At 36.2% G+C, this 15,093-nt stretch overlaps 1 long non-coding RNA gene across 2 annotated transcripts in view; it reads left to right on the forward strand.

Moving 5' to 3' along the window:
- The window catches only part of LOC135220719 (uncharacterized), a 689,951-nt gene that overhangs the window by 427,367 nt on the left and 247,491 nt on the right, over positions 1 to 15,093 (forward strand). The gene's annotated exons all lie outside the window — the stretch shown is intronic.

The raw sequence follows: 15,093 nt of genomic DNA on the forward strand, positions 1-15,093 counted from the left end.
CTGTTGGGTCTAATTTAGTATGGTATTCAGTTATGAATATTCAAAACTATATTCGTAGATACAAATGATTTGAGTTGAGAACTGTGAGATTATAGACAGAAATGTAGTGTTGAAGCGAATCCCAGTTAGAAGAGCTCATGATATGCTCATAAAATGGTGCCTATTTTTAGCTTCTTGTGGGCCAGAATGTTGCAGGCGGTGACCTGTGGAATTCAGGTGGGTTTGGTAGTTACTAATCATGTAGGCAGCAGACGCTTAATTCGGACACTTTTATTGCTTATCGGAACTAATAAACGCACTTAGAGAGAGATCTTTGTCAGCGGAATTGTAGTTGTTTGTGTGTTTGTATGTGTCCATGTATGCCTATTGTACGGAAATCTGACCGTGCTAATTTACACCAATACTATTCTGCGTTGACGTTATTTTGAAAGTGTTTTTTCCCTGTGAGCGTTTAGAATTAATACTTACACATTCCTGTACTTTATAAAGATATTGTCCATCGTGTATAATTCATCTCCTTCTTTAGGTTAGTGTAGGTGGGCGGTTGTGTCATCCAGAGTGTCTTGATACATTTAACTTTGTTGGCTATAATTGGTAATTTTCGGGTAGGTAGTTGTAGAACGAAGGGCCACGTCTTCACCTCATAATGAAGTTAATCTTTGATTCTCTGATGAGAACAAGGCGCAAAACGTTTCCTATTATTCAGTATTAACAAGGCTTATTTATCTCGTGTATGTTTTCTGTGATTACCTAAGTTCTTGTTTCAAAATACTTGATGATTCCTAATACTAATGATTCCTGGTCTTTTTCCAAGCTTTAGTTTTTCGTTTTCATTTTAAGAACGTAGTTGGCTCGACATCAGCTTGTGCATTCCTTACACATTATAGTTAATCCTTGTCTCTTTTCTTTTGGTAATCATATGTGACGCTCAACCTTAAAACGAGTGGGAAATGAGGACTAGTAAGTGCACTTTACCATCTGCAGTTGTTGATTTCATGCTCTGGATTTAGAATGTCTTTCTGCGTCACAGTAGTCTTGGAAATCATTGTACAGGGAAAAATATGACTAGATATCTTAAGAGGGGATGAACATTGGGTTCTCCATAGATTTAACCGATATTCTGGATCACATGTAAACTCGAATGGTTTCACACTTTGCCTCATTGCCAAATATTCAGAAGAGCTATCAAGATATGAGCCAGTCATGTATACTACTCAACTTGGAAACTTTAACAGACTGACCTTAGCCAGGGCCCAGCACCACTTATGGCTAACTAATTTTGCAACTTTTTCGTCTGGTTTGAAATCATTTGGAAAGCCTCATAATCATCGTATGTGGTTGGAAAGTGAAGCGACTGAACGTCCGAGATGAGATATGTAAACAAAAAAAGTGAAAAGAAGGTTAAATTATTGTTTTCATGACCTGTCCAAAATTGCAGAGGAACACTAAAAGTCATAATAGCGCATGAAAGATAAAAATATGAAAAGCTTTAATAATAGTAGGAGACTGGGCAGAATGATTAAACTGAACTTAAGAATCCAATTAACAAGGTCGTGTGATGTTTTGATTGCACTAATTACGTTTTTTTTTTTTTTTTTGCTCCAATTAAACTTTTTTCCTTTAACCTCCATACACCAGGTGTAATGTGTGGGAGATCCGAGATTTGCCCGTTAATTGTGTTATTTGGATGCCACCCAACGAGAGATCAGTTGCCGGCAATTGCTAATTATTGGCATCAAGGTCGAAGTTTTTTTTAGTTTTATTTATTACGAATAATTACGCTAGTTATTTCTTCTAGTGTCTAAGCCGGTTCTAGCTTTCAGCCAACGACCAACCCATTTTGGATGATTCGCTGCGTACACAGTGCATTTTCTTGACTAGTCTTCACCATTTTTCCATTTTTTCCAGGTAGAATTTTGATTGTATGCTTTTCGGTAGCAATTTGATCGCTTAGTTTAGTCTGGGAAAGTTAGCTCACGTCTAGTAAGCGTGTTAGAAGTTAACTTATACTGTGTCCTAATGAATGAATTTCGACTTGGAGAATGAAATGACTCGAGGCCTTGTGCGAGTCAGGTTTTGTTACTTTAGATTTCAAGCTGTGATCTTCAGCATGCTAATTTTTTTAAATCTGTACACTTACTTGGATATATACTAAGCCCCTCTCTCTCTCTCTCTCTCTCTCTCTCTCTCTCATCGCCGCTCTCCTCTCAGTGCTCCTCTCTCTCTCTCTCGCTCTCTCCCCTCTCTCTCTCTCTCTCTCTCGTGTTCATTTTAATTGCTTCAAATTGGTATCCAAACCTTTAAATTTTTTTTTTACTTCATAGTAACACACATATTTTGTTCTAGTTTAAGATTTGCATTATCATTTTTAGTTTTTATATTAACAAAAATTAGAATCTTTACGCAGGTGTTTTTCTGTCAAAAGTAGAGGCAGTAATAGATTGATTCTTGAACAATTACAGGTCAGTCATAACGTAATGACAAACAGAATTTGATGCTGGATCGTCATTCATTGTTGTGGTGGGAAATCATTACATATTAGAATCTCATGGAAAACCTACGAAAAACGAAGCACAAGGACCAGACTAGGCAACCGATTGTCTTCGAAGACGTCATGAAAAACTCAGGTCAAACGAGGGAGAGATATCATGAATATAAAACAAATAATTTGTATTACAATGTCAAACAGTGACGTCGGGCACGTGGGGCACCGGTGTTGCATTCATTACAGTGATGCGAGCAGTTTGTCCTCTTTTCTGCATCGCGAATCATCCTGATTAATTTTGATCATCGTTTCTTCATTCGCATAAAGAGAAGAGCCGTGTTTGCTAATGAGTACCGATGCAGATGTTTTAGTCTGTTAGATGAGGCTTTATTGGAAAAAGATGTAAATTCGATTATTGTTGATTGCAGCGCCCATGCACAGAGGACGGTTGTCTCAATGCATCACACTTTGATGGCGAGATTAAAAGCGAAAGCTCGCTGCTACATCCCCTAAGCATTCGTCACATAAAGGAGAGTTTCCTTTTTCTTTCGACGTAGTGCTCTCTTAGTACCCGATATTTTCTAAACACACGAGGGTTCTTCCTCAGTTTCAAAGTCTTCGTTCAATGGCTCGAATTTAGACCTTGAGGCTATTGGAGGGACTTGGTGCGTTTTGACTCTTCCTCCTATTTATCCGGCCGGTGTTACATTGCTTACTATAAATTGCCCGTGTTTATCGGTGCGGCGGCGGCACACCTCGGCCACGGAGTCCTTTTGAAAAAGGATTTCGTCGAAGAATTATGACATGGAGATGAAATCTTTAATCTTTGGTTTATTAGATGAGATAATCTGTGTCGCAATTCAGTTAATGCTCTCTCTCTCTCTCTTCTCTCTCTCTCTCTCTCTCTCTCTCTCTCTCTCTCTCTCTCTCTTGATATCTAAATCCAAATTTTCGCATGCTGCTATGAGAGCCTTCCTTTAATTGACAGGTTGTCGGTCTGCATTGAAATCCTTGAGACTGAATTCCAAGGAGAAAACAGAAGCGTCTGTCAAGTTACCGACGCAGTTCCCTGACTCTATTAATTAGAATTTAGAATGCTTCGCTGCAGAACTTGCACACTGCATGCTGACATCAAAGATACCTCGGAGAATGAGGCTTTGACCGCTGGTCTTTGACGTCAAAGAATTTGTTTGTTATTGTTGTCGTTTCTCTCAGTCTTTATTTTCATCAAGAGTTGCTGTAGTTATGATGGGGAGGTGACTTACTTTTATTTACTCACAACTTCAGTTTATGTTTTATAGTTAGGTTGTTTATTTTTTCCTCTTGGGTTCTTGTTTTATCCCTTAACTATGTATATAACAAACGCATTCGAGGTGCTGTGTTGCCTGAGGGAATGAGGAATTACATGTGTTTTTGCTTGAACTAATTTTGTTTTCTGGTGTCAGTTATTGTATAAGATATATTTCCATTGCAATCACAAAAATTGATTTTTGATAATTGTGTGTGTGTGTATTGATATGTTTTTTATCATCATATTAATAATATGATGCTGTAGAAGTTAACTACATCCTGAGTGCTAAAGTTCTGATGTGCTTGTATAAGTATGCCTTCAGAATGGGAAGTATTTTTTATCCTGCATACACATTGCTTTCTAGTTTCATATTTATTAATACTCTTAAACATGGCTGCCAGTTTGCTAATTTTACGTTACATAATGAAGGTCATTTTGTCACATTCCGAGGTGTATCTACCAGTGAGAACTCCATTACCGTGTGTAGACGTGTTTTTTGGGATTCTGAAAACTAGGAATTAACCGATTTCTTTATGCCTTGATCCATTCAAGAGACCTCCCAAAACAGTATTTTTACTAGGATTTACTGATGACTTCCCACAAATGGTTTCACGTCTTTCACCAGGCGGTAACTTTTCATTATTTGCAATCAGTTCACCTTCTTGTGCACCACTATATTATATAGGTCTTCCATTAAAGTCGTATCTTTTATTAAAAGGTAAGTTACTGGTAGGAAAACTCGGATTTTTTATGTTTATCTTTTTTCATGACGCCGATTATCCTTTGAAAATATTTTGCTATTTTGCACGAAGGTTACATAGTACTCAAATTTGGTTTTCTTATCGAAAGCTGCTCATGGAAGTAGGTAGTTCCGCAAATCCGTCCGTGAACGAAAGCAAGAGAGGAAAAGCTGAGTAAGTGCTACCACGAGTAAGAAAAACAATTGATAAGCTGCACCCTGTCTTCCTCGAAATTGCATATCTCGTTTCTCCATCTGTCCAATCAGTATTTGAGATAAGACAGCCTGATAACCACAGTGCTTCCTTTGACGTGTGGCTAAGGCACGAGTTGCTTATGGTGTTTTTTGCAAATGGTTTTGTGATAGCCTCGCCCTTATTTATCTTGGCTTTACAATGTCATAAACAAAATTTGAAGACTTGGTTCCAAGGATTTTATCCCGAATCCTAAAAGAAATCGTATAATGCACGGACAGATTTAATTTTCTTAAGCATTTTCATCAATGCATTTGTAACGCTCAGGTGTATCACGCTGGGTTTTAAAGTTAGGTCGAAGTGCCTGCATTCAAAACATGGCAGCAGAAATTCCTGGCGCCGATTTTCTCGATACCGATTCCTTATCTTTTTCAGGGCTGATCCTCTTCCTTTCTGATGCCTGGGTTAGCCTGCAAATATGCTTTGGAAGAACAAGCATTTGGGATCATGGAATTACTTTGATTTTGATCGAAATTAAGCGTGTCTCCTTGTTCGGCTCATCAAAGTGAATGTCTTTTAAGTTTATAGGCAGAAAATGTTTATGTTTCAGGATGCGTAACGAAGGTCAATCTCTTTCGACTTTTGGGATTTGAGATTTTTTCTCCTTTGATCACTGCTGTTTGACACACTTCATTGCAATATATTTATGCCTATATTTTTCAAGTATTTTCATTTGCAGATAACACGATATTTCCTCCTTTTCATTTATGAAGAGAATGATGCAGTTGGAGAGTATTTTGCTCCTAAAACCAAGGCCTTGTCGATCTGCAAACTTAATCAACATAACTGACGTTATTTTTTCTTGAATTAAATTGATTACCATGCTCAGTGGATAGGAATATTTTGACGAGGGCATTTTTGAAGAAGATTGTTTAGCTGAATTCCATTGTCAAACGCAAATTCACACACCTTGTGAGGGTGATATTTTTAATCTTCTTTCCGTATGCTCAGTAAGTTTTATTAAAGTACGCTTAGGTCCAGATTAATCTTAGCATTAACAACGATCGTTGGGATACAATAAGACTTTTGCTTTCTTGTGTTTCTACTTTGATTCGCGTCCGCGGTTTGAGATATATGTTTCAATTCTCATTAATACGTTTGTTATAGCTGAAATGTTTACGTTTATTGAGTTTGATATCTCCATGTAGTTCGTTGTTTACCTTTCGTTGATTTGTGCGTGCAAATGTGCATTGTGGAATTTGAATCGTGATTGGAATTCGTAAAAGATATCTCTCTGCAAGTGCAATAAGTCCAGTGAATCTGTTAATGTCCAAAAAAGTCTCACTTATAATATGCACGAATGTTGTCCTCGATCTGTATGCTGTGATTCCATCACCCTGATCTGTAATAAATATATAGTAATTAATCATTGTTTTAGTTTCTATCGCAATTTCATACTATATACTAAATACTTAAGATGCTACCGATAAGTATGAATAGCTTATTAGAAATATTGATCTACAATTGCAATTAATCATCACAAATCTTTATCATTATACATTTGAAATATCTAAGGATATGTCGTTCCTTCCGCAATGTTTATTTTTTAGAATTTTTTTTATGATTGAATAAGCAATATTAGCCCACTCGTCAGTCAAAATCTGTCCGCTATAGTAAGTACAATTGATAATTTGACGGGGTCGTTAGTGCTCAATTCTCGCACCAGTTACTCAGTTACGGTATACTAATCCCATAAACCATTTCAAGCCTAGGCATTATGGAGTTCCATGCCCTCCGTTCTTTTCTATGCTCACAAATAAACTCATGCACCCACTACCTCGCCTTAGCCACGCACTCACTGAGGAATGCCCTTAATCACCGAATAATGAGAAAACCTTTCTCTGAAGAGACACAAGAATGCGGTTACTTAGTCGCCGTTATTTTAGCTGGGAATGTTAACAGCGTAAGTATATGCACTGTAGGGTATTTCTGTGCCCGGGAAATGACAGGCGAAGCAGCATCGGTCTGTCTCGTAAGTGCCCATTTACAAAACGCTATTGTGCTGATGGGGCGCCTCATTTATGAGTCTTCTGCTGTTCCCGCTTACCCTCCGTCTCCCCCTCCCAACGCAAAAACATCCTTACGACCTCTTTCAGAAATGGTTTTTAGTCATCCTGATGAATGTAAATGATAGGGTACTTTAATTGTCTAAAACAGTGGTGTTTTTGTTCAGGTTAAAAGTCGATCTGTCACCTACGGTTCCGGTGGAGAGAAAAAGAACGAAAACGCCTGTCCCAATTGCCTGTGGTGAGGACTGGACCTCTGGACTTCATTGTAGGTCCTCTGAGTTAATTACGGTGTGTTTTGCGTCGTGTGGTGCTTGTGTTTTCCAATATATATGTATTATATATATATATATAAATATATATATATAGATATATATATAATATATATTACACATACCATCTACATACATATGTATATATACATATGACTTTAAATAAAATTATTTTGTGTGTTCCATGAAGTTTACTTCTTGATACAATAACTGCCAACCGAAAGAAAAGTCGGATTTAAAGAATAATATATTTTGATCATTCTTACAACACCTTTACCTTTCATAATGTCAGTAGCGCAGTCAGTGTTGAGCAAATATGATCACTGACTCTTCTCCTTTTTCTAAAACATAATTCATTCAGATCTTTGTTGAACTTAAAGGCCCCTTTTTATTTGAATTTCAACCTTCAATAAAATATTTATTTAAAACAAGGAGGCAATTAGTTGGGAATTACCAATGTCGTGTCAATCAAGGTCAATATGATCGAATACATTTATGTGATTCTGCCTGTGTGTTTGTGTGTGTGTGTGTGTGTGTGTGTGAGTGTTAAAATTGATCAGAGTTGTTTCTCCCAGCTATTCTCATATTTCCAATAACTAAAAGGTTTCTGAAAATAGCGATCTTCTTCTTCCACTTAATCCGATTGAGAAAGGTTAGCAGTCATTCATTGAGACCCAATTTCTCACTTCATTCGATAGTGAACCACACATCACAGCCGCCGTGGCGCTACGCCCGCTTTTATGTATATCAGTACTGCTCTGTTCTTTCCATTCGTGTACTTTTATAAACCATTCGAAAACGCCGGGATGTCCTTAATAAGGTCTACTGGGCGGCGAATGAAGGGGCTGCGGAGGCGGGGCTCCTTTCAAGCCCGAAAAGCTACATAAACTTAATGGCAAAGGCGTGTCGATAGGCCGGAATGAACCCGAACTACCCGTAGAGGAATTTATTTTGTTACCATTGTATACATTTTTGGGAGTCTTTTTGTTTTTCCAATCGCCCTATCAACTAGAATAAAAGTATCTCTATAGGAACTACCGAAGCGAGATGGGCAGTAAATACTGGGCGATAAGATAAACTTTTAGAATAAGTAGTCAGTAGAGGATCATAAAATACCTTCCCAAGAATTTTTTAATTAGTGCTCCTATGAATGCTCTGAAAACGCGGAGTCTGTCTCTCCCCATACGTAAGTGGGAAGGAATCGAATAAAATGAACGAATGTATCGGGATCCTCATTTTAATGGACATTCTGTATGACCTCAGATTCCCTTTTGATAGAGGCGCCCTTCGTCGCAAAACAATGACAGAGGTCCTAGTCTTATACATATAAAAAAAATGCTATCTGGTGTTCAAGTCGAAGATAAGCAAGACGGCCTTTCATTTCGCACGTATGCGCTGAACATCAATAATTATGCTTAATACACTTTCGGGATTGCTAGGTTTGGTCAGCCTTGACTTTTTTCTCTCTCTCTCTCTCTCTCTCTCTCTCTCTCTCTCTCTCTCTCTCTCTCTCTCTCATATATATATATATATATATATATATATATATATATATATATATATGTATATTATATTATATATAATGTATGAAATTTCTGTCCCACCGTGATTTATATACAATCATGAAGCTGCAAATGTCGTTTAAGGAGAATTATCACCGAAGGGATATATATATATATATATATATATATATATATATATATATATATATATCTATATATATATGTATATATATATATATATATATATATATATATATGTGTGTGTGTGTGTGTGTGTGTGTATGTGTGTTTAGTTACACTTAAGGTATACTTGCCTTGGGACGTTATTCAGAGCACAAAGAAATATTTAAATACGTTTATCCTGTTATTTTGCAAAATTTTCCAGCTTCGTAGTTATTGTCAGGTATCAATGAATATTTATTCGATTTATTTAAAAAAAAATGGTTTTATTCTAGTTGTATACAGTAAATCTTTAAAGGGTCACGATTATCAGAGGCTGCATTAAATTTTGTGTCTACGTTTGCTTGCATAGACAATTGTTATAATTTTGTTCTCGACAAAATTATATCAGAATCTTTATGTATGAGACAATTAAAACCTTTTGAAATTTTCATATTAGTTTTTTTTTATGAAATCCTCGATTTTTATTTAAATATAATTCTATTTTTTATATGAAACTTCTATACGAGAAATTCAATAGAGCATTAAATTATATATTTAAGTATAACTGTGAAGAGCGTTGATATCAAACGGAAAGTGATATTCTTCAAAGGTAATAAGAATGAAATGGACACAAAGATCTCTTTCATGAAAATAAAGATTGGTGAATTGCATTGACTGCAGTAACGACTGGTGTCCCGAAAGGCAGCTTTTGGTGTTTTTTCTTGTTATAAATGTTTGTTATCTTTATGGAAATTTATTTTGATTTTGAACATTAAGTTTTCGGTACTTTTTCCTGTCATCTATTTGTTTTGTCTTTATGCAGATTAATTTCATTTAAACTGTTAATTTTTCGGTGTTTTTTTTTTTCATATGGAAATTAGCTTCGTTTAAACTATTAAGTTTTCGGTTTTTCCATATGGAAATTAGCTTCATTTAAACTACTAAGTTTTCCGTGCTTTTCCTGTCATCCATAATTTTTGTCTTTATGTCAATTAATTTCAAAACTTTTAAATTTTCAGTGTTTCCTTGTCATCTATCTTATTTTTATCTTCATGGAAATAAATTTAAAAACTTTCAAGTTTTTGTTGTTTTCCTGTCATCTATATTTTTTTTTATCTTGATGGTAATTAATTTCAAAACTTTTGAGTTTCGGTGTTTTCCTGTCATCTGTATTTTTTTTATCTTGATGGTAATTAATTTCAAAACTTACGTTTTCGGTGTTTTCCTGTCAATTGTATTTTTTATATTTATGGAAATTAATTTCAAAACTTTCAAGTTTTCACTGTTTTTCTGTCATCTGTATTATTTTATCTTTATGGAAATTAATTTTAAAACTTTCCCGTTTTCGGTGTTTTCATGCTATATATATATATTATATATATATATATATATAATATATATATATATATATATATATATATATTATATATATAATATATATATATATATATATATATATGGTAATTAATTTAAAAACTTTAAAGTTTTCAGTGTTTTCCTTTTCCTGTCATCTAAATATTCTATCTCTATGTAAATTATCTATATTTTATATCTTTATGGAAATTGATTTTAAAACTTACATTTTTAGGTTTTTCCTGTCATCTATATTTAGTATCTTTATGTAAATTAATTTCAAAACTTGTAAATTTTCGGTTTTTTCTTGTCACCTACAATTTTTATCTGTATGGAAATTAATTTTAATTATGGGAATTAATTTCAAAACTTTTAAGTTGTCAGTGTTTTTTCCTGTCATCTAATTTTTTTTTATATTTTTAAGGAAATTAATAGTAATTAAACTTTAAAGTTTTAGTGTTTTTCCCTTCATCAGTTTGTTTATCTTTATGACAATTTTCCTTCATGGGTTCATTTCAATAAAATGTCTTTGTTATTTTCCCCTCTTTAAGTGACTTACTTTATACCACGTGTCTCTTTAGTCTGTTCTCCACGTGGGGTTAAATGTCTGACTGTTGCCTCGTGGCGCTGTTATCCGAAGTGTTGGTTCTCTCGTTGCGGTGTTCAACTTCCCTTTCTAAGCCCTTTCTGCAATCGCCTTCTCTGTTCCTCTTTCATGCTCTCCGTATCCGCATTCTCTCTCTTCGTGTCATTTAGTTTTCTTGGAATGCTCTCTCTTCTTCCATTTCCTTACCAAAGTATTCTCTATTTGCTTGTTTCTTCTCTTTGCTCTCCAGTTTCCCTTCGTTTATCCGTATCCGCTTTCCTTTCAATTACCTTTTCTTTTCCATTTGGAGTTGACATTGTCACTTGACACTTCAGATTCTTGTATCTGTTTGGTTTCATACTATCTTCATTCCTTCTCGCCGTTTTTTGCCTGTTATCCCCCCTCACTCCTTCCTCCTCATTTTCCTCCTCCTCCTCCTCCTCCTCCTCCTCCTCCTCCTCGAACGGAGAGCCCTCAAGCAACAAGATCTCAGAAGGGGATAAGGCTTCCCATTCGTTCCGCTATATTATACTCCAAAATTTCTCACAATCTGCACCGGCAATTTTTTTCCTTTGCTTCAGACTCGGTTATTTTGTTTTAAGATAAGAGTTGATGTATGGCATCTCTTGTTAAGGCTCTAAGGTCTGGCTTGAATTGCAATATGGATTTGGATTTTGCCGACTGATGGTGATGATAATGGTGGTGATGATGATGATGATATTGTTGAAGATCGTCTTCGACATCATCATCATCATGCTTGTGTTCGTGTCCAGAGCTTGATTTCTCCGTCGATGTCTTTTTATATGTCGCGTCTGACGATGAAGTTGTGTTTGCATGTGTATTGATAGCGGAACGTATTTTACCGTATTTTGCAATCGTTATTCAACTTACGTATGCATGCTTATATTCGTTCAGGTAGGCAATTAACAATAAATTATACCATGATTTACAGGGTTGACGAGCTATTCCTTCGTTATTGTAAACGAATTCATTTACGAAATTGTTCTGTGATCCTGTGTACATACAGTATGAAAATTTAAACATTTAAACATGTAAACATTCAGCAGTTGTTCTGCTTACAGCAGCAGTGAAAAAAAATCCCCCCCCCCTCTCTCTCTCTCTCCAGACTCTCTCTCGTCTCTTCTCTCTCTCCTCTCTTCTCTTCTCCTCTACTCTCTCTCTCTCTCTCATATAAAGAGTCCATAGATTCCCCAAACTGGCAAATAAGGGGATAGGTTAGACCCCAATTTCCGTTGATGTGGAGCGCCGTTTATCAAGCAAGCTGGTATCCGGTATCCATTTTTTCTGTTTAAAGGTCGAGACGTAGTCAAGCTGATCAGAAATAGGGTATACCGGATTTAGTGTCAGCCTGACGTAAATACGTGTTTGTGTTTTATTGGACATTATGCTTTGATACACGCGCACACACACAACAACACACAACACACACACACCGCACACAATCACACACACACATATATATATATATATATATATAGATAATATATATATATTATATATATAGAATATGTGTGTGTTAGTATATATATATATATATATATATATATATATATATATATATGTATATATTACTGTATACACACGCAGGCACACAAACACACACACACACACAACATATATATATATATATATATATATTATATATATATATATATATATATATATATGTGTCTAGTATTAAATCGTGTCTCATAGATATGGTGACTCCACATGTACAGCAGCAGTAGTGTCACTGTCATATTCATGGTCAATAATTGATGACCATAAATGAACTCTGTGGAGAAAATTTTGATCAACATTGTACACACACTCTCTTGAAATTCTCCCGTATCTTGTGCCCACTCTTGTGCTTCCTGGATATTAGGGCACTTCCTTTCCAATACATCATTTATCCAGATCTACGTCATCCTCTCCTCGCCTCTCCCAGCACTTCAAATTATATATAATCCCCCCCCCCCACCCCCGCTCCTTTTATTTTCACATGGTCAAGCTTCTCAGAGCACTTATACCCATGCCTACTTATTGCTACATTTCTCACCCTTAGTTTTTTTTTTATGCCACTTACACTTCAATAGATAATCCATGGATTTAAATTTAACTCTTACGCCTGTCTCACAGTACTTTCGACACACAGTACTTTCAACACTACATTTTACCAACAGCTCGACGTCAAACTCTCAGGTACCCCAGCAGACACAGTCATTCTTGTCTTGACAATTATATGTATATATATTTGTAGACGTTTCTGACCACTGGATTTCTTTAAAATTAGCCAGAGAATTCCAAGAAAAATTAAAGTTTCATGATGCTCATTTCAAGGTTCCGTTTCTTCTACTACAAAAATTTTAAATTTTCCAAAGAAAATCCCGTCAAATAAACCTTATTATTCAACGGGATTTTCGCTTGCTTGGAATTGTCTGGCTGATCTTGAAGAAATCCGGTGGTCAGCAACGTCTACAAATGCCAAGGACGGATCCAATTTATTTCTATGGTGACGTTGCTCGGCTCGTATCACCTTAATGGTACTTTCTTCCACAAAGATATACGATCGCCCAGGTGTCCCCATTTTCCATTTATAGGTACCTTTAAACGTAGGCTTATAGTTACCTTTTGGCAGAGGTAATGATAGATTTTAGAACTGTCATTACTGCAAGGATCTCACGTAACTTCACATCCGCTTTTTTTCTTTAATATGAGGCCTAGGTTTCTGTTTTTTACGGAGTGCCTATTGTCTGTATATATAAGGTGTCTCTTGAACTTTGTTTGTTTGTTTGTAATTGTAGAAACAAGCCGTGGTGAAAATAGAAGCCAGGTAAAGAGAAAGAGAGCGAGGGTGAGGAAGAGCGCGCCTATTCAGTAGGTTAGACTCACCAGTAGTTATGTATATTAAATTTTCTGGGTGTTTGTTCAGCTTCTTGGACATAATGGCCATGACTGAAGAGCCATTTCACCGAGCAGCCTTTATCATGAATCTAATTCATCATCACCACCCCTGCTATCATCATAATCATCACCACCGTCTTCCGCCTATTCACTTCACCTAAATATTTAAAGGAATGGAGAAAAGCAAAGAGTGAGAGAGAAAAAAACAGGTCTATCCAAGGTGATATATTCTATATGTTGAGAAGGTTTAAGCCTAAAACCAGTTTCTTTTTTCTTTTTCTCCTTTTTTTGGTGGCGGGAAGCGAAGTAATTAATAGTCAGTTGATTAATCTAATTGATGCTTCGCTTCTAAGGTGAGTGAACGAGGGCTGATCCTGTAGTGGAGGCGGAGTGCCGCTGTCGCTCTCCTGAAAAGAAGAAGAAGAAGAAAAAAAAAACACGTATAAAGTGTCTGATCTGATGCTTCAGGATTTCACATCATCTCGGTTGGGTTGTCTTGTGTTTACATGGGGAATGAGAACGGGCTGTTCGGTAGTTTGGGGCCGTTAAATTGATTTATCTTTTCGTTACTTCCTGGTAAAATAACCCTTTCAAGTTTGTTATCAAGATGATGCTCAGTTTGTCTGAGATGTTAGGCTATCGTTGGTAAACCCGAACTGGCCTTCGATGTTGCCAGTCAAATTAGTTACAGATTTTTTTTTTCATCACTTGAATGATGATTAGAAAACTGCCATTGTGATGGAAGGATACCTATTGGCTTGAACTTGACATAGCGTTTTGATACTTTTAGTTTTCTAAAAAGAAAACTATAGCGCCGGCTATGTCTGTCCGTCTGCACTTTTTCTCTCTGCAGTTCTTTTGTCCACCCTCAGATCTTAAAAACTACTGTGGCTAGAGGACTGCAAAGTGATATGTTGATTAGCTACCCTCCAGTCAACAAGCATAACAGATTGCAGTCATCTACCTTAAGTTTTTTTTTTTTTTTTTTTAAGTTAGCCATACTTGTGCGTCTGGCAACGGTACAAGCCAGGCCACCACCGGGCCGTGGTTAAAGTTTCATGGACCGCTGCTCATGCAGCATTACACCGGGATCACCGACAGGTAGCTCTGTTTTCGGTGACCTTGGTTATAAGATGTACAGAAAACTCGATTATGCCGAAGAAACTTCGGCGCATCATTACTTGTTTTATGTTACGTTTTGACCGAAATTCATAGGTCACTTGAAGTATGAAAACCGCAAAATCAGCAGTTGTTGAATTCATGTTTTATACCAGTCTAAGAATATCAAAGATACTGAAGAACCGAAAGAGAAGTCGTACTCAGGTCAGTTCAGTACATGCTTTTTAAAAAAACTATTGTTAGACTACTTTTATTAGTTAAATATTAGTTTGCATGTAGCGTTGATAAGATTAGTGGCTTCTTTGCTACGAATACGGTCGTGTAAAAGCATGGAGCTTTATTTTTGTTAATACATTCCTCAAAGGCAGAATTCTTGCTACCGCAGCTAAGATAGATTTTCTGCCGAAAACATAGCTGTTAG

This window comes from Macrobrachium nipponense, chromosome 2 (genome assembly GCF_015104395.2).
Source record: "Macrobrachium nipponense isolate FS-2020 chromosome 2, ASM1510439v2, whole genome shotgun sequence".
Lineage (NCBI taxonomy): Eukaryota > Metazoa > Arthropoda > Malacostraca > Decapoda > Palaemonidae > Macrobrachium > Macrobrachium nipponense.